Source organism: Heterodontus francisci, chromosome 15, assembly GCF_036365525.1.
Source record: "Heterodontus francisci isolate sHetFra1 chromosome 15, sHetFra1.hap1, whole genome shotgun sequence".
In the NCBI taxonomy this organism is placed as follows: Eukaryota; Metazoa; Chordata; class Chondrichthyes; order Heterodontiformes; family Heterodontidae; genus Heterodontus; species Heterodontus francisci.
In genome coordinates, this window is record NC_090385.1 from 68,177,002 (window position 1) to 68,204,868 (window position 27,867).

Here is a 27,867-nt window from a genome sequence, read left to right on the forward strand (position 1 = left end):
TTCATTCCTCAGGGCAATGCCTTGACCAATCAGAGTCACGCTGCTTGATTTAAATTTCAAACAAAGCTTGGCAGTTAACTGTCAGTCATTGTAAACTGGTGCATTCTCCATGGCAATGCCTCTACCAATCAGAGTTCACTTGCCAACCAATCAGCACTCTCTTCTCACAGTATAAAGTTGTTGTTTTCCCTTACATTGGTATTCTTGTGGATTGTCCTGATGAGTGCAAGATGAAAAGCTTCAACAACATATCTCTATTTTCAGCAATACTGAAGTTCTGTACGACCAAATGACTATTTATCTATTATTGATTGTGCTGGCTAAGGGAAGAATATTGGTCAGGTCAAATACTAGCCAGAATTATCTACTCTTCTTTGAAAAGTTCCATAGGATCTATAACATCTGAAGGGTCAAAATATTTAGATGTCAGGATTAGATTTGTTATTATAATATTAATCAAATTAATAAAATACAACATAAATATGTATAGATTTTAAATAAAAGTAAGTTTCCGGGGAATCAATGAATCTGGAAACTTCTCCGAATTGTGAGCAATTGGATTCAGTTGAGCACAGCTAATTGCAGTATATCAATATAATCACCCCTGTGGCATTGAAATTCATAACTTTGGTTACCTTCAGTTAGAGGTAATGCAGTCGGCAATCAAATAAGGTAATTTAATGTAAACTACATATCTCAATGAGTATACCTCTGTTGATTTGTACACAACAAAGGAAGAGGAAAGAAGAAGAAAGAAGAGCACAATTATATAGAACCTTCAACATGCTCAGAATATCCTTAAGTACTTAAGGGCCAATGAATTACTTTAAAATGTAGTCATTGTTGTTACTAAGGCTATTTCAGCAATCAATGTGTCCACCATAAGATCCCCCAAACAATAATCAAAAATGATCTTTTTTTAATTATTGCTATTGGCCAGGGTACCATGATGGGCCCCCTGCTCTTTTTCAAATACAGCCCTGTATTCTTATCTATATGAACAGGCAAATAGAGCCTGGGGTTAGCGTCTCATCTGAAAGTCAGCACCTCTGACAATGCAGCACTCCCTCAGCACTGCACATAAAAATCAGCTTAGATTCTGTGCTCATGTCGATGAGTGGGACTTTACGAATGACCTTATAACTCAAATGTTACCGCTGACACAAAGCAAACACTTGCAGTTCTATTGATATTTAACCCTTTAGCAAAGATAACAATAAGGTGCATTTAGCTTTTATTTTGGAAACTTTTAAACAGGAAATAACTCTTATTATGTCTAACATCAGAGCCTACTCCCTGATACTGGAAAACTGATGGCTGATCATTTTTCATTAAAATATGTGCATCTAGATGGCCTTCTATATTGTATTTTTCATTTTATGCAATGTTTTCTTTCTCGGCGTATAGTAGAAATCTGAGTATTTCATGTAAGTGGGAACTGCCATGGGAAAATATTATGAGGTACGCTTTGATTATCTGAAGATTTTCATTGCATCAGTCTGAGCTAGATTTTACCCCAAATCTAGAAATGACAGAACAAAGTGAAAACTCACTGAAGTACTCAGCTTCCTTGATGTCATTTTTAACATGTTTTTGTTATTATTTTACGCTGTGCATGTTGCATATCAGAGTAGGATCATTTCATGCACTTCTCTGCAGTCACCAGTGAGGATAGTCTCTGCCCAGCTATTTCTCCTAGGTTCCAGTGGTAAACATACAGTTATCAACCAATTACACCACAGTTCCCCTTAAGAACCTTTCAGAAATTCAAGAGGTACCATTGATAAGCCAAAATAAAGCACTATGCTATGAAAGTTGACTTTGTGGTAACCTGGATACAGTGACATGTTGAGAAAGTGTTTGGTGAGAGAGAAGTAGTGATTAATGGTTGTAGTTCACATTTTCTTTTACTTCTGTCACAATAGGAGATCAGCTAGTTATAGGCTGCTGAGTATTGCTGCCACAATACAATGAAGTTATAGATGCGCAACAATACAAAAGTGATAGTCTAACTCAGAGCACTGTGAACACACTGCAGTCTTGCTGTTATGACTGACCGCTCCAGTCAAAGCCCCCAATCAAAATATATGATTCTGATTGTGGTGGGAGAAACACATTGTTAATTCAATCCCGTCGCTCCATAGTTCACCTCACATATCATTTAAACTTTCCAAATTAAAGAAAGACCCAGCCAAATTGTAATTGTACTATCTATTAACTCCCAAATGAGGCTAACCAAACCATGTGTCTTTAAATCAACAAATTAACTGTTTAATTAAAAAAAACTAAATTCTTATACACTGTGAAAATATAAACAACATTTAAAATAGAAAAATTGGAGTCCTTGCAAATTTACAGTCCAATGTTGCTTGAAGTCCTCACAGCGTTCTGATGGGGAAAAACGGTTCTTCAACAGTAGAACAGTCCATAGTCTAATTCCAGTGGTAAGTGATGCTTTCCTTCTCCTTTACGACAATTAACAGCTTGTAAACAGTTTCAATAGAATCAATCTGACTTTAGAGTTTTTTCAGGGATAAAGGAGATTATCACAGTCTAACTTCCCTTCCTTCAGATTAAATTACCAGAGATTTCTGTTTTGGCTTGACTTTTTTTTTAGAATTTTGAGAGATAATAATAATTAAACAGACTAAAATTCTCTTCCTTCAGTTTAAATGGCTGAGAGCTCTTTTTTCAGGTGCTAATAGCACAGCTGACTGTATGTGTCCTGTAAGAACAGCCTGTCTTCAACTAAAAAGCCAGTTCAAAATTGAATTGTAACAAATGTATCGCATGATGCTCAATCCCAGTGGCTGTATCCATGGTAATGAGAATGCACCCTTTGAATCGCAGTCTCTGACTGGCTGCATCCAAGGCAATGAAAATGCACCTTCTCGGTAACTCTGGAGGCCTGCTGGTTCTTAAAGTAGTACTGAAACTTTGCAAGCCTTAAAGGTACACCACATATTCCCGAAAGAAAACTACAGGACCATGACACTTGCACTGTAGGACCGTCTCCAGGAGACTGCTTAACCTTGATTAAAGTTCCCAAAGAGTGAAGTATAAATCCAGCCATGAGTGGAAATTAACAACTCATCCAAATCAGACTGAACTTTAACAAAGAACAAAGAGAACAAAGAACAGTGCAGCACAGGAACAGACCATTCAGCCCTCCAAGCCTGCGCCGATCTTGATGCCTGTCTAAACTAAAACCTTCTGCACTTCCATGGACCGTATCCTTCTATTCCCATCCTATTCATACATTTGTCAAGATGCCTCTTAAATGTCGCTATAGTACCTGCTTCCACCACCTCCCCTGGCAGCAAGTTCCAGGCACTCACCACCCTCTGTGCAAAGAACTTGCCTCGCACATCCCCTTTAAACTTTGCCCCTCGCACCTTAAACCTTTGTCCCCTAGTAACTGACTCTTCCACCCTGGGAAAAAGCTTCTGACTATCCACTCTGTCCATGTCACTCGTAACTTTGTAAACCTCGATCATGTCGCCCCTCCACCTCCGTCGTTCCAGTGAAAACAATCCGAGTTTATCCAACCTCTCCTCATAGCTAATGCCCTCCAGACCAGGCAACATCCTGGTAAACCTCTTCTGTACCCTTTTCAAAGCCTCCACGTCCTTCTGGTAGGGTGGCGATCAGAATTGCACGCAATATTCTAAGTGTGGCCTAACTAAAGTTCTGTACAGCTGCAGCATGACTTGCCAATTTCTATGCTCTATGCCCCGACCGATGAAGGCAAGCATGCCGTATGCCTTCTTGACTACCTTATCCACCTGCGTTGCCACTTTCAGTGACCTGTGGACCTGTACACCCAGATCTCTCTGCCTGTCAATACTCCTAAGGGTTCTGCCATTTACTGTATACTTCCCACCTGCATTAGACCATCCAAAACGCATTACCTCACATTTGTACGAATTAAACTCCATCTGCCATTTCTCCGCCCAAGTCTCCAACCGATCTATATCCTGCTGTATCCTCTGACAATCCTCATCACTATCCGCAACTCCACCAACCTTTGTGTCGTCCGCAAACTTACTAATCAGACCAGCTACATTTTCCTCCAAATCATTTATATATACTACAAACAGCAAAGGTCCCAGCACTGATCCCTGCGGAACACCACTAGTCACATCCCTCCATTCAGAAAAGCACCCTTCAACTGCTACCCTCTGTCTTCTCTAACCGAGCCAGTTCTGTATCCATCTTGCCAGCTCACCTCTGATCCCGTGTGACTTCACCTTTTGTACCAGTCTGCCATGAGGGACCTTGGCTTTACTGGAGTCCATATAGACAACGTCCACTGCCCTTCCTTCATCAATCATCTTCGTCACTTCCTCAAAAAACTCAATCAAGTTAGTGAGACATGACCTCCCCGTCACAAAAGCAACCTGCCTCTCGCTAATAAATTCATTTGTTTCCAAATGTGGGTAAATCCTGTCCCGAAGAATCCTCTCCAATAATTTCCCTACCACTGACGTAAGGCTCACCGTCCTATAATTTCCTGGATTATCCTTGCCACCCTTCTTAAACAAAGGAACAACATTGGTTATTCTCCAGTCCTCTGGGACCTCACCTGTAGCCAATGAGGATGCAAAGATTTCTGTCAAGGCCCCAGCAATTTCTTCCCTTGTCTCCCTCAATATTCTGGGGTAGATCCCATCAGGCCCTGGGGACTTATCTACCTTAATGCTTTGCATGACGCCCAACACCTCCTCCTTTTTGATAACGACATGACCTAGACTATCTACATTCCCTTCCCTAGACTCATCATCCACCAAGTCCTTCTCTTTGGTGAATACTGATGCAAAGTACTCATTTAATACCTCGTCTATTTCCACTGGCTCCACACATAGATTCCCTCCTCTGACCTTGAGTGGGCCAACCCTTTCCCTAGTTACCCTCTTGCTCTTTATATATGTATAAAAAGCTTTGGGATTCTCCTTAATCCTGTTTGCCAATGACTTTTCATGACCCCTTTTAGCCCTCCTGACTCCTTTCTTAAGTTCCTTCCTACATTCTTTATATTCCTCAAGGGCTTCATCTGTTCCCAGCCTTATAGCCCTTATGAATGCTTCCTTTTTCTTTTTGACGAGGCTCACAATATCCCTCGTTATCCAAGCTTCCCGAAACTTGCCAAACTTATCCTTCTTCCTCACAGGAACATGCCGGTCCTGGATTCTAATCAACTGACGTTTGAAAGACTCCCACATGTCAGATGTTGATTTATCCTCAAACAGCCGCCCCCAATCTAAATTCTTCAGTTCCTGCCTAATATTGTTATAATTAGCCTTCCCCCAATTTAGCACCTTCACCCGAGGACTACTCTTATCCTTATCCACAAGTACCTTAAAACTTACGGAATTATGGTCACTGTTCCCGAAATGCTCCCCTACTGAGACTTCGACCACCTGGCCGGGCTCATTCCTCAATACCAGGTCTAGTACGGCCCCTTCCCTAATTGGACTATCTACATATTGTTTCAAGAAGCTCTCCTGGATGCTCCTTACAGATTCTGCCCCATCCAAGCCCCGAGCACTAAGTGAGTCCCAGTCAATATAGGGGAAGTTAAAATCACCCACCACTACAACCCTATTACCTTTACATCTTTCCAAAATCTGTCTACATATCTGCTCCTCTACCTCCCGCTGGCTGTTGGGAGGCCTGTAGTAAACCCCCAACATCGTGTCTGCACCTTTCCTGTTCCTCAGCTCCACCCATACTGCCTCGCTGCATGACCCCTCCGAGGTGTCCTCCCGCAGTACAGCTGTGATATTCTCCTTAACCAGTAATGCAACTCCCCCACCCCTTTTACATCCCCCTCTATCCCGCCTGAAGCTTCTAAATCCCGGAACATTTAGCTGCCAATCCTGTCCTTCCCTCAACCAAGTCTCTGTAATAGCAACAACATCATAGTTCCAAGTACTAATCCAAGCTCTAAGTTCATCTGCCTTACCTGTTATACTTCTCACATTGAAACAAATGCACTTCAGACCACCAGTCCCGCTGTGCTCAGCAACATCTCCCTGCCTGCTCTTCCTCTTCGTCTTACTGGCCTATTTAATAGTTCCCCCTCAGATATTTCACTTGCTGTCCTACTGCTCTGGTTCCCACCCCCCTGCCACACTAGTTCAAACCCTCCCAAGTGATGCTATCAAACCTCGCAGCCAGGATATTTGTGCCCCTCCAGTTTAGATGCAACCCATCCTTCTTGTACCTGTCCCTGAAGAGATCCCAATGATCCAGATATTTGAAACCCTCCCTCCTACACCAGCTGTTCAGCCACGTGTTTAGCTGCATTATCTTCCTATTTCAAGCCTCACTGGCACGTGGCACAGGGAGTAATCCCGAGATTACAACCCTAGCTGTCCTGTCTTTTAACTTTCTACCTAACTCCCTAAACTCCCCCTGCAGGACCTCGTCACTCTTCCTGCCTATGTCATTTGTACCGATGTGTACCACAACCTCTGGCTGTTCACCCTCCCCCTTCAGAATGCCCCCTGTCCATTCAGAGACATCCTTGGCCCTGGCACCAGGAAGGCAACATGCCATCCTGGAGTCTCTTTCACGTCCACAGAAGCGCCTATCTGTGCCCCTGACTATAGAGTCCCCTATAACTATTGCTCTTCTGTGCTTTGTCCCTCCCTGCTGAACAACAGTGCCAGCCGTGGTACCACTGTTCTGGCTGCTGCTGTTGTTTTCCCCTGATAGGCCATCCTCACCAACAGTATCCAAAACGGTATACTTGTTAGAGAGGGGGATAGCCACAGGGGATTCCTGCACTGAGTGCCTGCCCCTTCTAGTGGTCACCCATCTATCTGCCTGCACCTTGGGTGTAACCACTTCTCTAAAACTCCTGTCTATGATGCTTTCTGCCACCTGCATGCTCCTAAGTGCATCCAGTTGCTGCTTCAACCGATCCATGCGGTCTGTGAGGAGCTGCATTTGGGTACACTTCCTGAAGATGTCGTCGTCCGGAATGCTGGAAGCGGCACGGACCTCCCACATCTCACAGGTGAAGCACTTTACCCCTCGAACTGACATTTCTAGCACTAATCAATAAATTAATTTAAAATAAATAAATACTTATTAAATCCTTACTAAATTTACAATCTTTATTTGCCTCAAAAATTGATATTAAAATTTCATACTAAAAACATCAGTAACTTTGAACAGATGTGGATAAGTTTTGAATATGTACTAAAGCAAAAGCATACTTCTGTAATATTTTTCGATTTTAGCAGATTCAACTTGTAAAACCTTTAAACCTCATCACTTTCACATAGACGAGAAAGTTACTAATTTATCCCGCCATATGGAACACTGAGGAAAATATGTCTCCATCAAACTTCGGCTGGCATGAGAGAAGGAAGTTAATATTATGTGCAGACTTAGAATGAGGAAACATAAATCAAAGATTGGAAGTTCTGGAGGGTATAATGAAAAAACTGGAAAACTGCAATTATTGGAGGAAGGAAGCAGGATTTTCTAACATGTCATGATGTGCATGCACATGAGCGACTGTGCACAGTAAGCAAGATGGAGTAAGGTGTGAAACAGTAGTGGTGATTTTAACCTGAAATAAAATCAAGAAATGCTGGAAATACTCAGCAGGTCTGGCAGCATCTGTGGAGAGAGAAGCAGAGTTAACGTTTCAGGTCAGTGACCCTTCTTCAGAACTGACAAATATTAGAAATGTAAAAGATTTTAAGCAAGTAAAGCGGGGGGTGGGGGGGGCAAGAGACAACAAAAGAGAAGGTATTGATAGGGCAAGGTCACAGAGAATAACTGACCAGAAGGTCATGGAACAAAGGCAAACGGTATGTTAATGGTGTGCAGAAAGACAAAGCGTTAGTGCAGAGAGGGTGTGAATAGACTGTAAAGAACAAAGCACTCCAAGCACAAACATTATAAAAAAAATTTTAAAACAGAAATAGTGGGTAGGCACAGTAGAGACAAACTAAACACACTAAAAAAACTAAAATAAAATAAACAAATAAAAAAGAAAAATAGAAAAAATAACTAAACATAAAAAGGGGGGGCCCGTCATGCTCAGAAATTATTGAATTCAGTGTTCAGTCCAACAGGCTGTAACGTGCCAAATCGGTAAATGAGATACTGTTCCTCGAGCATGCATTGATGTTCGCTGGAACACTGCAGCAATCCCTGGACAGAGATGTGAGCATGAGAGCTGGGGGGGCGAGGGGTGTTGAAACGGCCAGCAACCGGAAGCTCGGGGTCATGCTTACGGACTGAGCGGAGGAGTTCCACAAAGCGGTCACCCAATCTGCATTTGGTCTCCCCAGTGTAGAGCAGACCACATTGTGAGCAGCGAATACAGTATACTAAATTGAAAGAAATGATTTCAACCTGGCTCATCCAGCGAAAACCAAGTGGGCTGGCATTGAAATCACCTATGGGATTTACCCGGAGAGGTCCTTCTCACTTCACACAAGTTGCGATTTTAAAATCCTCTTTTGAGAAGGCAAAAGGACCACCAACCAGAGGCTGGCAGGGTACTTCATTAAATATGCAATAATATCATCGGAGCTCAACTGCGATTTTAGCCAGTGGCTTGCATTGGGAAGTTGTTGTGTCTTTTTTGGGGGCCGAAGCAGCCAAAAAAGGTAAATTTTTTTTAAACTTTGTTTGGCTTCTTCAGGCCCCACAAGGAAAGTTTAGGTCTCCAGTGTCCCAGGCTTTTTGCCTCCTCTCAAATGCCAGGATCTCCTGATTTCCCTCCCAGCTATTTTCCCAGAGGCAGCCTCCTGCTACCTAACATTCCACTCCTGCCCGCTACCCACTTCCTGTTTCCCACCGGTTTCAGGCAGGAGATCGATGGGGCCTAGCAGATAACAGCCACCCTGAATTAATATAGGAGCTGGTGGATTAAAAAAAAAGAAAGAAAATCAAAAACCATGTTTGCTGGAGAGGTGACTGTGTGAATGGGAGGGATTTTGATTTAAATGCGATGGCAGGAACGGAGGTGGGCAGTCGCTTAAACCCACCCCTCGGGTCGACGTGCAGATTTCCAATGGGAAACTGACAGACTCAAAGTTTCAAAGGTTCCAAGGACAGTGAGAAAAGGCAACCTGCCCAAAATGGATAACTAGCCAGTTAAGGCTCTTAATGAGCTTGCTGTCAGTTCTTGAAGGAACAGTTTGGAATTTTCTTTATGAGGCATGGGATCCACACAGGGTCTCAAGCAAAACAGGGAGAAGGAGCTGCTGATGCAGCAGGGAGTCAGAATGGCAGGACAGCAGCAAGAGGCACATTCGAAGAGTGACGGCACATAGAAGGCCCACATTCACAGGCAACCAGTGCTACAGTGCCAGACGGCCTCCTTTAAGTGATCTTAACAAGGATCTTAATGAGCCTAATTGGCTGTCTGCCTTGGCAAAAAATGGCCAGCACCAGGAACAGGGTCAGGAAACTGGCACGCCAGCCGGTGCCAGTATTTTCAGGCTCTGACCGCCTGTGTTCCCGACCTCCACAGGGCACAAAACTTCATCCCCGTGAGTCCATAGTGTATTTTATCGTATGAGAAAGGGTGATGTGAAAAAAAGCCATTAAAACTGTTTCTAATACAGTAACCATAGCTTATAACTCATGTAAGTGGTTTTCTCTAGTGTACCGAAAACACACCTCTTACTACAAGTTCTGGACGATAAGGATTATATGGACAGATCAGACTCAGACCCATGTTTTTCGGGCTCAACCATATTAATATTAACAATAACACTCATAAACAGTACACCCTGGCTTGTCCAACAAACCCTACCGTGTTAAATTACCACGGCCTAATAGAAGAATCCTCCTGTGAAATAAACTAACACAGGACCCCCAGCACTAAACCCCTCTAAGGTTTGGTTGGGACTTACAATCATCCCCTCACACAGTTAAGTGGTCTTGTGGATGTATAGGCGCAGGCAATATGCTCACCTGATTGCCCGTTGGCTTGCTTGCAGCTTCTTCCTGCATGTCTTGCTCTTTGTTCCATACCCACGATGCAGTATTCATGTTCGAGTTTGAGTCGAAGTCCGATGATGAGGGATGAAGAGCAGCACTCATCTTCTGGCAATGTTCCGTTGGATCGAGCTGAGCCCCACTCGGGAAACTCGCTGTAGATTGATGCTGAGGAGAGGAGAGAAGAGCCAACACCAGCTCCATAGATATCCAAAACCCATCACCTTTTCTCTAGCCAATACTGATCGATGTATTGACTCAGGTGGTCTGTGTTGGCACCCCCACCTCCCGTGGCCTGAAGTGGCTCATAACCTTCGAAATCTTTGTGATTTTGTTTCCCCACTCCTAGGCCTGGCACCTGGAGAGACAGTGAGTGCTGATTACTGAATGCCTGTCGGTTCCTGAGTTGACGACCCCCATTAGCAGGTAATGGGTTTCAATCTCAAACCGATCTTGCTTAACTGGCTTATCTCCTGGAAGACAATGGCCCGGCCATCTCCTGCCTTCCACCAGTTTCGGTTGGGATTGAATCGTGACTGTGCTTTATTGAGTTAACTCTCAGGGTATTGTTCCCAGTAATCATGTCAGATGGTGATGACGTCAATCGGCCTGGGTTCCTTTTCACCCAGCCTGTCAGTGTGAAATGTCCGTTTGCAGATACATGCACCTTAGTCAGGTTAGCCTGGCTCGAAACTCCTGCCAGTCAATCCTATTCCCTAAGCCACTCCCACAAGCTTGCCAAACAGTAGTTCTTTTTTGGGGTTTTGGATTTAAAACATGATTCATAAAAATGGCCAGGAAGCTGGTGCTGCACTCAAGAGATGGGGATGTGCCTCAACAATGGTTACGACAACAATATTTAAGGCTTATTATTTAAGATACATAAGGGACAGAACTGATCATCGTCAATAGCACAAAACGGGATAGCGAGTTGGCAACCCATCCTGCCTGAGTAGAAAAGAAAATCAGGCACAGTGCAAATGGGCTGTTGATTTGCTATCGACCCATTTTGTAGTACTGGTGGTGACCAATTTTATCCGTATAATTCCAAATTCCTTCCATATTGACATGTAACTATGTTCTTAAATATTTCAAGAATGTCTTAAGTAATTTGCCTGATTATCCATAGACTCGAAGAACCCACCATGTGCTGGAAACACTTAATTGAGTAATCTGGATAAGGAACTGCTGAATGGCTAAGAGTGAATCTCCATGCAAAGTGATTGTAGACCTTGAGGACATACTTTGATTTATTTGCCAATATAAACCAAGTGCTATTCAATGATGCACTTTGTTCACAAGGATGGACTGAGCATGGAACAAGCCATTTTCAACAGCCTTATTGCTTTCAATGGCTTTCAGCTGCACTGAGTCCAGGAGCGCAATGAAAAAGTGAAAAATCAGCCTGCAAAGTAGACATACAATATTCATTACTGGCAGATTGTAGAACAGAGTTGTTTGATGTACATTATTGTCAGTGTTCTTGCTATTAATGTGTTTCCAATTAGTGGTGACTTGCTTGATTACTCATTGTCAACCTTTACTGTGCATCTCAGCAGGAAGTCAGGTGCTTGGCAATGTCTTTCTCTTAAATCAGTTAAAGGCAGACACTGTAGTATCAACTTTGTGGAGGTACTTGCAATCTAAACAGGTGAACTTAGCAGCAATCTGATGTTCAGGTACATGAAACAATGTCCATGGTCACTCCTTAATTCATTATCACTACAAAATTTCTGCCCTTATATAATACCCGCTGGGAGAAAACAAAAAAGTCCTGAAGCTGAAATTCAGAAAGTTTTGAGGAAAGGATGTAGTATCAGAAAGATGTCGGTACAAAGCCAGAGTAAAAATCTATAGCACCTTTTTGGGTTCTACTAACAAAGCTGAGGACTGGGCGATGTCATTACAGGTTAAGAGTACACTTAAACAGTTTTTTTTTCTTAAATACTGTGATCCAAATTAATTAATTAAATAGATTAGTGATGGCTGGGCAGGTGATGTGTTGCAGCTGTAGTATGTGGGAGCTGGTGGACGCCGGTGCAATCCACAAGTGACCACATCTGCAGCAAGTGTTGGCTGCTTGAGGAACCTCGGCTCAGAGTTAATGAGCTGGAGTCCGAGCTGTGGACACTGCGACACATTAGGAAGGGGTAAGAGTTACCAGGACACTGTGTTTCAGGAGACAATCACACGCCTTAGATTGATTACATCCAATCTGGACCATGGTCAGGGACAGGAGGTGTGACTGTGAGTGAGGCAGGTATGGGGATCCAGAGTTTAGCTTTGGAGGAGCCTCAGCCACTGCCCTTATCCAATAGGTATAAGGTTCTTGCTCCCGGTGTGGACGAGGGCACAGGCTGCAAGGTGGATGAGCAAACTGACAACAGCACCGTGGTTCAGAGCGCCATTCAAGTGGGGGGAGAAAGGAGAAATGTAGTTGTAGTAGGGGATAGCATAGGTAGGGGAATAGATACTGCTCTCTGCAGCAAAGATAGACACTCCCGAAGGCTGTGTTGTCTACCTGGTGCCAAGGTTAAGGATATCTCTTCTGGGCCGGAGAGGAACTTGGAGTGGGAGGGAAAAGATCCAGTTGTCGTGGTCCACGTAGGTACCAACGACATAAGTAGGACTAGAAAAGAGGTTCTGCTGAGGGACTTTGAGCAGCTCGGGGTCAAATTAAAAAGCACAACCACAAAGGTAATAATCTCCGGATTACTACCTGAGCCATGTGCAAATTGGCATAGGGTAAATAAAATTAGAGAGGTAAATGTGTGGCTCAAATATTGGTGTGGGAGAAATGGGTTCCAATTCATGGGTGACTGGCACCAGTACTGGGGAAAGAGAGAGCTGTTCCGTTGGGATGGGCTTCACTTGAACCATGCTGGGACCAGTGTCCTGGAGAATCGTATAACTAGTGTTGTAGAAAAGGCTTTAAACTAAATAGTGGGGGGGAGGGTTCAATTGAAAGGAAGTTTAAAAAGTCGAATAGTAATGAGACAGCAGAGGTGTAGGATAGTGAAGGAACATACATTAATCAGGGAGTGACAGGAAGGGACAGAGAATACAAGCAGAAACGTACAGCAGAAATTAGAACCAGAGTAGGTAAAAATGGTAAAAAGTCAAAGCTTAAGGCTCTTTATTTGAATGCACGTAGCATTTGTAACAAGATAGATGAGCTGACGGCACAGATAGAAATAAATGAATATGATTTGATAGCTATCACTGAGACGTGGTTGTAGGATGATCAGGACTGGCATCTAAATGTTCAAGGATATTCAATTTTCCGTAAGAATAGGCAGAAAGGAAAAGGAGGTGGGGTAGCTTTGCTATTAAAGGAAGGGATCAGTGCAGTTGTGAGTAATGATACAGGTGTAATAGATCGTGATGTAGAATTAGTTTGGGTGGAAATAAGGAATAACAAGGGAAAGAAATCACTGATGGGAATGGTCTATAGGCCCCCGAGAAGTTGCCTCTCTGTAGGACAAGATATTAATCAGGTAATAATGGAGATGTGTAAGAAGGGCACTGCAATTATCATGGGTGATTTTAATCTGCATATAGACTGGACGAATCAAATTGGCAAGGGTGGCATGGAAGACGAATTTGTAGAGTGCCTCAGGGATTGTACTTCGAGCAATATGTTGCAGAACCTACCAGGGAACAGGCTATTTTAGATTTGGTATTGTGTAATGAGGGAGGATTAATAAGAAATCTCATAGTTAAGGATCCTTTTGGGGGAAGCGATCATAACATGGTAGAATTTCAAATTCAGTTTGAGGGTGAGCAACTCGGGTCTCAAACCATTGTCTTCAACTTAAACAAGGGCAGTTACAGAGGTATGAAGAAAGAGTTGTCTAAAGCAGGCTGGGAAGATAGACTACAGGGGAAGTCAGTACATGAGCAGTGGCAAACTTTTAAGCAGATATTTCATATCACTCAGCAAACATTTATTCCAGTCAGAAGGAAGGACTCGAAGAGAATGATGAACCACCCATGGATAACCAAGGCAGTTAAGGAGAGTATCAAATCAAAAGCAAAGGCATACAATGCAGCGAAAACGAGTGGTAGGCCAGAGGATTGGGAGGTTTTTAGAAACCAGCAGCGGATGACTAAAAAACGAATAAAGGGAGAAAATTGATTTATGAGAGTAAATTGGCAAAATATATAAAAACAAACAGTAAGAGCTTCTATGGGTATATTAAAAGGATGAGAGTAGCTAAAGTAAGTGTGGGGCCCTTAAAGGATGAGACTGGGGAATTAATAACAGGGAACAGGGAAATGGCAGATAATTTAAACCAATATTTTGCATCGGTCTTCACAGTGGAGGACACTATAAACATCCCAACAATAATAGATGAACAAGGTGTAAATGGGAGGGAGGAACTTGTAACAATCTCTATCATGAGGGAAAAGATGCTGCACAAATTGATGGGACTAAAGGCAGACAAGTCACCAGGACCTGATGGTCTGCATCCAAGGGTTTTAAAAGAAGTGGCTGCAGAGATAGTGGAGGCATTGGTCATAATATACCAAAGCTCACTGGATTCCGGTAGGGTACCAGCGGATTGGAAAACTGCTAATGTGATGACCCTGTTCAAGAAAGGAGGGAAATAGAAAGCAGGAAACTATAGACCAGTTCGCTTAACATCAGTCGTTAGGAAACTGCTTGAGTACATTATGAAGGAAGAAATCGCAGGACATTTAGGAAAATATAATGCAATCAAACAGAGTCAACATGGTTTTATGAAAGGGGAATCATGTTTGACAAATTTGTTAGAGTTCTTTGAGGATATAACAAGCAGAGTGAATAAAGGGGGGCCAGTAGATGTTTTGTATTTGGATTTTCAGAAGGCGTTTGATAAGGTGCCACATAAAAAGTTATTGCACAAAATAGGAGCTCAGGGTATTGGGGGTAACGTGTTGCATGGATTGAGGATTGGCTAACACACAGAAGGCAGAGAGTCAGGATCAATGGGTCTTTTTCAGGTTGGAAAGCCGTAACCAGTGGGGTGCCACAAGGATAAGTCCTAGGGCGTCAGCTACTTACAATCTATATTAATGACTCAGAGGAAGGGACAGAGTGTAGTGTATCCAAATTTGCTGACGATACAAAAATAGGTGGGAAGGCATGTTGTGATGAGGACACAAAGAATCTGCAAAGGGATATAGATAAGTGAGTGGGCAAAAAATTTGGCAGATGGTGTTCAATGTGGGAAAGTGTGAGATAATCCAGTTTGGTAGGAAGAGTAAAAAGGCAGATTATTATTTAAATGGAGAAAGACTACAAAATACTGCAGTACAGAGGGATCTGGGTGTTCTTGTGCATGAAACACAAAAGGTTAGCATGCAGGTGCAGCAAGTAATTAGGAAGGCAAATGGAATTTTGGCCTTTATTGCTAGGGGTTTATAGTTTAAAAATAGGGAAGTCTTGTTACAACTGTACAGGGTGTTGGTGAGGCCGCAACTGGAGTACTACACACAGTTTTGGTCCCCGTATTTAAGGAAGGATACACTAGCATTGGAGGCAGTTCAGAAAAGGTTCATTAGGCACATGGGGCGGCACAGTGGTGCAGTGGTTAGCACCGCAGCCTCACAACTCCAGCAACCCGGGTTCAATTCTGGGTACTGATTGTGTGGAGTTTGCAAGTTCTCCCTGTGTCTGCGTGGGTTTCCTCCGGGTGCTCCGGTTTCCTCCCACATGCCAAAGACTTGCAGGTTGATAGGTAAATTGGCCATTAGCAATTGTCCCTAGTATAGGTAAGTGGTAGGGAAATATAGGGACAGGTGGGGATGTGGTAGGAATATGGAATTAGTGTAGAATTAGTATAAATGGATGGTTGATGGTCGGCACAGACTCGGTGGGCCGAAGGGCCTGTTTCAGTGCTGTATCTCTAAACTAAACTAGGCTGATTCTTGGGATGAAGGGGCTGTCTTATCAAGAGTGGCTGAACAGGTCAGGCCTTTATTCATTTGAGTTTAGAAGAATGAGAGGTGATCTTATAGAAACATATAAGATTTTAAGGGGGCTCTGCAGGGTAGATGTTGAGAAGATGTTTCCACTAGTGGGGGAATCTTGAACTAGGGGACACAATTACAGAATAAGGGGGCACACATTTAAAACTGAGATGCAAAGGAATTTCTTCTCTCAGAGGGTGGTGCATCTCTGGAATTCTCTGCCTCAGAGAGCTGTGAAGGCTGGGTTACTCAATGTATTTCAGGAGGAGGTAGATAGATTTTTGAAATCTCTGGGAGTCGAGGGTTCGGCAGAGCAGGCCCAAAAGAGAAGTTGAGGACTGGGTCAGATCAGCCATGATCTTATTGAATGGCAGGGCAGGCTTGTGGGGCTGAATGGGCTACTCCTGCTCCTATTTCTTATGTTCTAAGTCATGGTTGAAATTTTGCCATTGTCGGCAGCTCAGAGTTCGGGGAGGCGGATGCGGGTGCAGAACTCGCTCCTGCTCCCCTCCCCCCCCCCACCTGCCGCATGTAAGGCAGCCAATTAGCGGCCGCACACCATATTTCTGAATGAAAAGGCCGCACGCGGACGGGAGGCTGAGTCTTGGCGGGAGGAGGGCGAGAGCCGGAAGAGGTTGCTAAAAGCCATTTAAAAGGGCTTTCAGCAACCTCTGTGGCTTTGAGAGGCTTACCTGCAGCAAGGAGGATGTTGGGAGGAGCAACTGCATATCTGCAAAGAAAAACCAGGAGACTGAGGGTGAAAGGACTGGAGCAGGACTTAAAGTGTGCACCAATCCAACAATTGTACATAAAACAGCAGCCCACCAGAACCCGCTTACAGCAATTGAAGGGAGAAGCAGCTGCGTGGCCGCCCGCTTCTCAGAGGACTCCTTGCATGTCCTCCTCTAGGCGGTTGAGACAAGGCAGGAGGTCCTCTTCCCATCAGACGGAAGGAGGAGGTCACCCCAGCTTAGCAAGAAGGTGTGGCTGGAGGTAACAGAGGAGGTCAGCAGCCGTGGAGTAGTTAGGAGGACATGACTCCAGTGCCGCAAGCAGGTCAATGACCTTCTGGGCTCTGTCAGGGTAAGGGGCATTCCGCATTCATCTCATCTTTTATGTGACATGGGAGGGTCAATAGGTGCTGATGCTGCAAGGTCGAAGCCATCCATGTTCAGTGATTAGCTGCAGCCATGCCTTGGGCCATATAATGGGCACATCTGGATGCTCAGTGGTCCAGATGTGTTCCATCTGTGCACTTCACTGGCATTGGTTTGAGATGCAGCGCTCAACCCAAGTCATGAGTGCGTGATCTGTCTAGTAATATGTCTTAACTAATTGCTTTGTGTCTACACAGGAGAAGAGGGCACATAATGCCCATGAGAGGTCCTGCACAGGTGGCGGTGTGGCTAACCTGGCATATCTGTGCAGACTGGAAGAAGATGCGTTAATGCTAGCAGGGGAGAATGGAGGACAAGCTACAGCTGATGGTGAAGCTGATGCACTTGGCCAAGAGATTGTCTCAAGCACTGAATGGTGCTCTCAAACTTAAAATCACACACATGTGCCCACACTGCAGTCTATGACATGTCCTCCAGTCAGGAGTGCTGATCACAACTGATTATTCTGATTTTCCCTGCAGGTGAAACACAGCAGTGGCCAGGAGGCGTCTCCAGGGCTCATCTGTCCAGCTCTGAAGATGAGGAGGGGACCTCAGAGGGTGCAGTGTCACATCCTTGCCCCACACCAAGCGCCAGCTCAGAGACATTCACCTTGGTTGGGACGCATGTCTCCTCAGATTTGTGGTCACAACCTGGTGTCAGCACACACAATTGCCGGACCAGCTGCCAGAGGCAGTACCGGCCGATACGTCTGACAATCGGACGGTTGTGGGAGGTCAGACCAGTGCAGAGCCACAAGCTCATGACGAGCCTCTGCTGACATCCAGTCAGCGGGAGATGCTGCAAGTGCTGCGTGCGGTGCCTGGAGATCTGGCAGAGTTACCAGAGACTTTGCATGCTATGACTCAGACTTTGGAGATGTCCATCCAGGGCTTGAGTACCGCACATTCTCCGTCATCTGCCCATCAGGTTTCCTCCATTGACAGATTGGCGGCTGCAGTAGAGGGCCCGACCCTGGAGGCCATGCATAACCTCACCGACAGAGTGGGCTGCATGGACCAGAGCATTAGAGATCTGTCTCTGACACTCAGGCAACATTTGGAAGCTGCTCATCCCTCTGAGGTCAGCAGAGAGGACCAATTGAGCCTCGAGAGGCACAGGGGCAGCAGCAGATTTCATATGGCAGCTCTTCTCAGGGCGCTTCTGATGCATCCTGCAGCTCCTCGTCCCCTCTGCCAGTGACATTAGCATTACATACTCCCAGGGTGTCAGAGGGTGGTCTTGAGACTCCGCAGGGTCACCTTGAGATGTTGCAGCCCGCACGGCCTCGGGCAGGCAGAGGATGCCTGCCAAAGTCATCCAGAGCAACGTGGCAACCTCATCACCCACCTGCCTCTGGTGTGGCTGGCGGCGAGGGGTCGTCCGCACGCATGAGCACTCGCAAACGTTTCATAAAAATCACACTAACAGCACTCCGGGGTCACTGGTGCAATTTGTAAATATTAATTTGATGTATAAATGCACTAAAAGTTATTACATTTTTCACTTGGCATTTTCATATGTCTCAAGTCATTGCTGATGTTGTAGGCGAGCTGGTTGATCTGCATAAGAAGGATTATTTGAGAGGTGGCACATTTGGGCTGTGTGGTCTTTAATGGAAAGGTGGCCCATATCAGCTGAGATTTTCCCCTGAAGGTGAGTGCCTCTGCGCTTCCAGCTCCTGTTAATGCCTCATCTCAGACTGCCATGTCAGTTTCTGGTTGATGAGACTCTGTTCAGGAGAAATGCCTGAGTATTAAAGCCTCCCGGGTCTCCCTTGCACTTAACTCACCCAAACCTCCAACTGTTCAGGGGACTGCAGCCCCTCTTCCTCATCTGTATCATCATCCTCATCTGAGGAAGCCTGGCGCTGAACTTAATCATCCTCCAGGGCTTCTCCTCTGTCCACCGCCAAGTTATGTAAGGCACAGCAGATGACAATAATTCTAGAAACCCTTGCTGGTGAGTACTGGAGGGCTTCACCTGAGCGATTGAAACAACTAAATCTCATTTTGAAAAGACCTATAGTCTGTTCTATGGTCACTCTGGTGGTTGCACGGCTCTCATTTTAACGTTCCTCTGCATCATTCCTTGGGTTCCTCATCGGTGTCATCAGCCATGTCTTCAGCGGATAACCCCTGTCGCCAAGTATCCATTCTTGCAGGCGTGAAGGAGGCCAGAATAGTGCTGACACCTGGGAGATCCGCAGACTGAAAGCATCATGACTGATCCCAGGTTAATGTGCACACACCTGAAATATACCCTTACGGTGGTCACAGACAATTTGAACATTCACTGAGTGGAATCCCTTTCGATTAATGAGGGGCCCCTGACTTGTGAAGGAATATCGGTATAATAGGCTTGATTAAGTAGAATTTGGACATTTTTTAGTGCAAAATGCCTTTAGAGTTAAAGATTGAATAAATATTTAGTTTTCAGAGCTCACTGAAGTTCCCCTTTAAGATGGTAGAGTTAAACATTTCAAGGTCTGTTAGAATAGAATCTCTGTTACCAGGGGTCTCTGTTAGAATAGAATTGCTGTTACCAGGGGCTTGGAAAATAAACACACACATTGAAATATCCTGTGTGACCTCAGTAAGAGGCAGTAATAAAACTTAGTTGGTTTATGGGGTTGTTGTTTAGACAGGTCGGCTCTGGAGGTTGCTGTGGGTACCATGGAAAGGGTAATTAACAATAAATAGAATGTACTCACAGGAACAAGAGAGGTCAGATAAACACAATTATGAACATTTTTACCAGATAAAAGCTTACAAACTGCAAATTCCAGTAAAACATTAAATTAAAGATATAGATTTTAAAAGGAAACACTGGAAGTCACATCTAATGCAAAAGTCATATGGCACCTGAGAAATAGTATAAAAATACAAAGTTTCGAAGCAAACACTTAGAAGTGCTGTATCCTCAGCAATGCTTCTCAATTAAGGGGATTTAAGTTACATTTTCTTTAAATTTTGATGGATATTCTGGATATTCTAAGATAGTTTTACTGTAACATTAGCAAGGTTAAACTTTTGGATTCTATGTTAGAAATAAGAATATGTGTTAATAAAGATATAAAAGTTAATAAATCATCTCATGTAGTATTCTGTATACAACTACAAGAACCCCCTCTCTGTGTCTCTTTAAGTGAAGAGATATGTATTGAAGGGAGTTTCCCAGACCTTTATAATATCTGGGATATTTATGACCTAGCCATAAAAATATTAAAATTTGGCTGTCCGAAAGACGGTAAAATTTTCTGTTAGAAGTGTTTGCTTCGAAACTTTGTATTTTTATACTATTTCTCAGGTGCCATATGACTTTTGCATTAGATGTGACCTTCCAGTGTTTCCTTTTAAAATCTATATCTTTAATTTAATGTTTTACTGGAATTTGCAGCTTGTGAGCTTTTATCTGGTAAAAATGTTCATAATTGTGTTTATCTGACCTCTCTTGCTCCTGTGAGTACATTCTATTTATTGTTAATTACTCTTTCCATGGTACCCACAGCAACCTCCAGAGCCGACCTGTCTAAACAACAACCCCATAAACCAACTAAGTTTTATTACTGCCTCTTACTGAGGTCACACAGGATATTTCAATGTGTGTGTTTATTTTCCAAGCCCCTGGTAACAGCAATTCTATTCTAACAGAGACCCCTGGTAACAGAGATTCTATTCTAACAGACCTTGAAATGTTTAACTCTACCATCTTAAAGGGGAACTTCAGTGAGCTCTGAAAACTAAATATTTATTCAATCTTTAACTCTAAAGGCATTTTGCACTAAAAAATGTCCAAATTCTACTTAATCAAGCCTATTATACCGATATTCCTTCACAAGTCAGGGGCCCCTCATTAATCGAAAGGGATTCCACTCAGTGAATGTTCAAATCAAATTGTCTGTGACCAATTCTTTGGACCCAAATAAATGTCTGAGAATTTGTCTGGTTTGAATTTGATTAAAGGAGATTTGTGAGGATGTGCTCCTGATTTGGTTTAGTCCCTACAAGTGGTTAAAGTCATAAATCACTTCAGACTGATCTGTAGGTGCTCTAATGGCCACATGAGTGCAGTCTATTACGCCCTGAATCATGGGGAACCCAGCAATGATGCTGAAGCCTCTGGCTCTCTCAGCCTGACTGGTGGAGTCCGTGATAAACTTGATGAACTGGTTGGCATGCCTGAATATGGCATCAGTCACCACCTTAATGCAGTGATGTGCTGATGATTGCGAGACTGCGCACATGTCTGCTGATGAAGCCTGGAACGAGCTTGATGCATAGAAATTTAGTGCAACTGTTAGCTTCAGTGCGACCAGCATTGATGGCCACCCATGCAATTGAAAGTGACCTCCGCTGCCAGCATCTCACACACAGATGTGACAGTCTCCCACGACAGGCGCAGTCTTCTTCGGCACTGGCGCTTTGACATTTGTCGAAAGCTCAAATTCGGACGGTAGACCCTACCTGCTGGGTAGGCTCATCTCCTCACAGGTGGCTGCACCTGGGCCACTCTGTCACCTTCTCCCCCTCCCCCATTACAAGGCTGCACTGGGCTAGCAGGTTGCTGGCTCCCTGGCCAGTTGTCCTCCTGTCCCTCCTTGGGGTTTAGTTTAGTTTAGTTTAGAGATACAGCACTGAAACAGGCCCTTCGGCCCACCGAGTCTGTGCCGACCATCAACCACCCATTTCTACTAATCCTATACTAATTCCGTATTCCTACCTTCCTACCACATCCCCACCCTGTCCCTTTATTTCCCCACCACCTACCTATACTAGGGGCAATTTATAATGGCCAATTTACCTATCAACCTGCAAGTCTTTGGCATGTGGGAGGAAACCGGAGCACCTGGAGGAAACCCACGCAGACACAGGGAGAACTTGCAAACTCCACACAGGCAGTACCCAGAATTGAACCCGGGTCGCTGGAGCTGTGAGGCTGCAGTGCTAACCACTGTGCCACTGTGCCGCCCAGCCTACAGATGAAGATGTCGGGGAGCCCCGAAACTAAGGTACGTTTTTGTTGTCTCACCGGGGATGATCAGATTGGCCCCCACGAGGCAAAGGGTGGTCAATTGGGGGGGATGGGGTGGAGTCCTCCTCATTCGATGAGCCACTTCCAGAGTGAACAATTTCCATTGATGCTGTGTTCCAGAGATGCAATTAGTTTTGGTATTACCAGCCTGCTGTAAGGACAGGCACACACAACCCCCTCTCCTTTACCCAATAAATCAATATTGCTGGAGCCTGACCAGGAGTGACTAACACTGATATGACCCCTGCTGAACCAGCAGAAATGACCCCAAACTTAAAAGTAACGCAAAGAAATATCAATGAACAATGAATCAATAAAAAGTACCTCAAACTCCTTCACAGAGACACTGCCTGCTGCTCTTTTAAAGCTGTCAGGTTCCCGACACCTCCTTCGACTCTTTTTACTGCCGTAAAATCTGACAACCAATGTAAAATGGCTGTCAAGTGCTTTATTAATGACCTCAATTGGCCTTTAATTGACTCTAAGCGGACGTCGAATGGCGCCTCAATGTCGCCCGTCATCTGACCAGCATAAAATGGCGTTTGGGCGTCATGACCTTGGGGGACCCGACCCGATGTCATCGCCAGCCATTTTATGCCTCAGCCGCCTCAGAGGATTCCTGGTTTTACAAGGTAAAATTCCGGCCCTTTGCTCTTTGCAGACGAGAACCGTCCACTGACTGAAAAGTCGGTTGCGAACTCGCTTCCGCCTGGCCTGGGGATCCAACCCCTTTTTTGCACCACTGGGAGTGGTGGCCACTGTTGGGACTGTGGGACTGCAGCCCAGCCTACAGATGAAGATGTCGGGGAGCCCCGAAACTAAGGTACGTTTTCGTTGTCTCACCGGGGGTGATCAGATTGGCCCCCACGAGGCAAAGGGTGGTCAATTGGGAGGGGTGGGGGGCATGTTGGGTATTGGGGTAGTTGAGGCAGCGGGGGCGGCCCTCCATTGGTCACAGGATGTCTGATCAGGAGGGCCCTCCGCCCAGGCCTGCTTTTGTCAGGTAGCGTTTCTCGGGCCTGGGACACCCGCCTGCCAATGGTAAAATCCCCGAGGTGCTGGACGGAGACCCTTAAGTGGCCGTTAAGTTGCTACTTAAGGGCCTTGTTTGGCCTGGTGAGGCCAGGCTGTTTTCCGCCGCCGCCACCCTGCATAAAGTGGCAGCGGAGGCAGGAGTGGGTCGGGAAGGGCCCCCTGAGCCTCCCGCTCCATTTTATGCCCCCCTTCCCCATCGCCACCTTCAGCTCTTTGGGGTAGTATAAAATTCAGCTCTGTACGTTTTTTTTGCAATGGATAGGAAACTGTTTTGTTGTTAGAAACTCCTGGGTTGTATTGTTTTCCTGTATTGTTTTTAGTCATGGGCAGGTTGAGGAAGTTGTACTTGGTAAAAGCCCATTGCTGTGCCTGTTGTCCTTTGCTCCGAAAGTTCACTGAGGTTTGCTTTAACTGCATTGTGTTTTAGTGAGTGTCATAAAACATCAAATCTTCTTTGGAAAATTGTGCTATCAGGGGGAAAGCGTAACTTGTTTGCATTTGGTGGTTCTTGTTGCATGGGAAGGGTGCAAGACAATAAATTATTCTGTTATTTTACCTCCTGCTATGGAAAATAAATAGTTATATTTTATGTGGCGGATGAAGATAGTGAAGCTAACTGGAAAACTTAGATAAGTCGACATGGAGTGGAGATATGTTGCTAAGTAATTTTACAGTCTGTTACCTAATGGCTGTAAATACTGATGTCTATTTGTGATTCAATGGAAAAAAATGAACAGAATCAATATCAAAGTAACTGTTCTATAAAGGGTGCATATATAATTAATTTAACTACTACTACTTTAATGGGCAAACTTTCATGGCAGCAACTTAGCTTTTATTATAAGCAAAATGTATTCTATACTATAATATTGCCCTCAGTATTTAGCAATGTCTGTTGTCTATTAAATTCAGTAGATGAAGTGTGCATTTCATTGAAAACTATCGCTCCTGTAGTTGCCAATTATTTCAATGTAAAGTGTCACACTATGCGATGCAATGTTGTGTGTAAACCTTTAAGAGGTGTGGCTATGTTACCATGCCAGCAGTGTAAGACCTATGGTGTGGGGTCAGTCTTAAGTAAGTACCAGTACAGTGAAGACCTGTGTGTACATGCAGAGCCAGCCTTAAATGACAAATCCACGTTACTGCGTTACTGATCCCTTCAGTGCTTTGTATATAGAGGTTAGGGGAAGATGCAACACACAGTAGCTATTGTTTTATTGCACATATATCACTGTGTTTACATAATTTGTCCACCAGGTTTCCACAAATCCATCTGAATTGTTTTACTCAATAATTGACATTTATGAAGTCCAAAATAAGGATTTGCACAAAATATTAAATTATATGTATTTAAATGTATCCACAGAATTGCCTTTAATGCCTTTAATTTTTTTTTTTACTTCCCACAGGGCTTGAAGCTGGTATTTTTGCCCAAAGCCGTGAGTCTGAGCTGAATTTCGATTGTGCAGTGTAAATAATTTCTGAGTGTGCTTTAGTGCCATTCGAAGCACATTGCAAATTATACAGCGATAATAGCCATAGAAAAGTTTTGGAAGCAGGACAAAGGTTACAAAAATGGAAGATTACGTAAGTTGTTTTTAAATATAAAATACATCAATACTGAACTGCTAAATCAAAGCTGTGGCTTTGAAGCTAAATTATGCAGAATTAATTTTAAGAAGCTGACTCCAGCAGTCAAGTCCAGTGGAGCACATTGCCTTTTTATAGGGCGAAGTGCATGTTTCAAGTAGGACTTGGGCAAATATTGTGAAACTCAATGCAAGTGTTTATCTGATTGTTCCATGGAAATGTGGCTTGCACTTGCCAGTAGTATAGCTGCTTCTTTCCGAACAAAGTATCCCTTTCAAAATACAGCCTGCTGGCACCAATCTGATTTTATAAAGGATTTGCATTTATGTATAGTGCCTTTCACAACCTCAGGTTGTTTCAAAGTGCTTGACAGCAAATGAAGTGTAATCATTATTGTAGTGCACAAAATCTGGCTGTCAATTTGAGCACATCAAGGTCCCCAAAACAGGAATGAGATCATGACAAGATAGTGATAGGTTTTAGTGATGCTGCCTGAAGGATTAGTAATGGCAAAAATGTCTCTGCTCTTCAAATTGTGCAATGGGATGTTTATCTCCACCTGAGAGGACATACTTGGCCTTGGTTTAGCATCTAATTCATAGACAGCACCTCTGACAGTGCAGGATTCCCCCAGTATTGCACTGGAGTGTAAATTTTGTGGTCAAGTTTCTGAGTGGGATTTGAACTAACAAACCTGATTCTAAGGTGATAGTGCTGCCACTGAGAGAAAGCTAAAGTTTCATTCATCCACAGCGAGGCTTCATGATTCAAAATTAAGGTAACATCCGAAATGCCAAGTTGTTATCCATGTTAAACACATTGGCCTGGATTTTCCTCCACATTTGCATTCAGAAACATGGGTTCACTGGTTATAGACCAATTATGTGGCTTAAAAGATCATAGAATACTGGATGTAAGTGAACTACATGCACGACACAGCCAAATCTCTTAATGCCCTTCCATCAAAATCTCTGCCCGTAAAACTGACTATGCCCCGAACCCTCAAATGTAGGTAACCTTCAATACTGCTTGTTCAGAGAGTCTCTCCACATTGTGACCAGAGTTTCAGGTACAGCAGAAAAGAAAGTAATTTTTATGTTTTATTGCAATTTTTTGAGGATTTTTTCATCTATCCTCTCGGATCTGCTCTGTTTTCTGTTTCTTGAAATGGATTTTAGTGACATTATAGCACATCCATGGACTCTGATTCTTTGGCTAATTTATGTCCATTTTAACATCAGTAAACTTATCCATTCAATTTAATAACTTCAGTTACTTCCCCATCCACAGCCAGTAATGTCTTGTTTGTAATCATGGGCTTCCTTTCCCAATCCTAATCACAGAAACTCACTGCCTCACTTATCAAAATAAAAGGCTTGTCAAAGGCTCTGTTATAATCTTAATTAGTTTAATTGGTTTCCTGCCACCAAGGCGAATGCAGGCTTCACCACCACATATCAACTGTTCCTTCAAAATGGTGGCGCCCTACAACAAACAGAATAATACAGACATCACACTTCAAATATGACAGTCCACATGTGACACTTGATTATAAAAAGTTTGGGTCCTTCTGAGCTGAGACTTCAAACTGACCAACACACTCCAATCTGTAAAGTTTCCTGACCATTTACAATTAAACTTTGACTCAAGCCAGGATTTTCTTAATAATTGTGCTTTGTGGCCTTGAAGGGACACAGACCGCTTAATAGTGTAATATATTGTGCTTTAAAGTGTAAAACATTGCCTGAAGATTCGCACCAAACCAGCAGTTAAATATTTATTTTTTTCAATAAAGTTGACCAAGACAAATATGTTGTACTCGAGTCTTTTTCCTATAGTGGAGCCTTTTATCTCCGTACTGCTAGATTTTTGTAAAACAAAGTCTTTGTGGGATGCCATCTTATTCCACAGCTTGCTGACAATTCTTTTGTTGTTTAACTTTATCTTCTTTCTAGGTACATAAAACTACATACTACTTTTTTATTATTTGTTATGTAACTGTCTTTGTATTCTAATCATGTTTGTGGCATCATCCTGGTGAGAGTACACAGTATGCTCTCAATGGCTTTCTATAATGAAGTGCCCAAACTTCACACAGTATTCTGTGATCAACAATTGGCTTCTACAAATTTATCATTAGATCTTTACTATTGAACTCTAAGCCTTTATTATAACCTTTTTTAATGGTTATATTTATCTGCACTCGCACTTTGTGAGTTGTACATTTGAACCTTTAGGTCCCTGTGCTTCAAGACCTTTTCAATGTTCTATTGAGTGCATATTCCTATTCCTTGTTTTTCCTCCCAAAAGTTGACCAAGTTAAGTTGCATCTGCTACCCAACTATGTCATAGCCATAGAGTCATAACAGTGCAGTAGGAGGCCATTTGGCCCATTGAGTACATGCCAGCTCTCTGCACAGCAACCTAATCAGTCCCATTCCCTGGTTCTATCCCCCATAGCGCTGGAAGTTTATTTCCCTCAAGTGCCCATCCAATATCCTTTTGAAATCATTCATCATTGGTTTCCACCACCCTTGTAGGCTGCAGGTTCCAGGTCATTACAACTTGCTGCACAAAAATAAAAATGTGCTTCCTCACATTCCACCTGCATCTCTTGCCCAAAACCTTAAATCAGTGCTTCCTAGTCCTTATACTATCAGCTAATGGGAATAGATATTCTTTGTCTACCTTATCCAAACCTGTCAGAATCTTGTACACCTCTATCAAATCTCCCCTCAATTTCCTTTACTCCAAGAAGAACCCCAGCTTCTCCAACCTAACCTTGTAGCTAAAATCCCTCATCCCTTGAACCATTCTGGTAAGTATCCTCTGCACCTTCTCACCCTTCCTAAAGTGTGGTGACCAGAATTGGATGCAATACTCTAGTTGTGGCCTAAATGGAGCTTTATAAAGGTTCAGCATAACCTCCCTGCTTTTGTACTTAATACCACCTGTTTACAAAGTCTTTAACAAATTTTCCCTGACAGTAAGATGAAAAATGTTCCCATCATGTGATATGCTTATGCTAATTGAGTAGCACCATTGTTACTGGGTATAAAGAGTGGTCAGGGAACAAGAGATCTATTAAAGACATGCATTACTGTGTTTGAAAGAAATG

General features: G+C 43.6%; 1 long non-coding RNA gene across 1 annotated transcript in view; it reads left to right on the plus strand.

Annotated features, from left to right (window-relative positions):
• The window catches only part of LOC137377926 (uncharacterized), a 91,116-nt gene that overhangs the window by 56,892 nt on the left and 6,357 nt on the right, over window positions 1-27,867 (plus strand). The window contains exon 2 of the long non-coding RNA XR_010976513.1: window positions 24,569-24,746. This is a non-coding gene — a long non-coding RNA (uncharacterized lncRNA). The remainder of the gene's footprint in view (window positions 1-24,568; window positions 24,747-27,867) is intronic.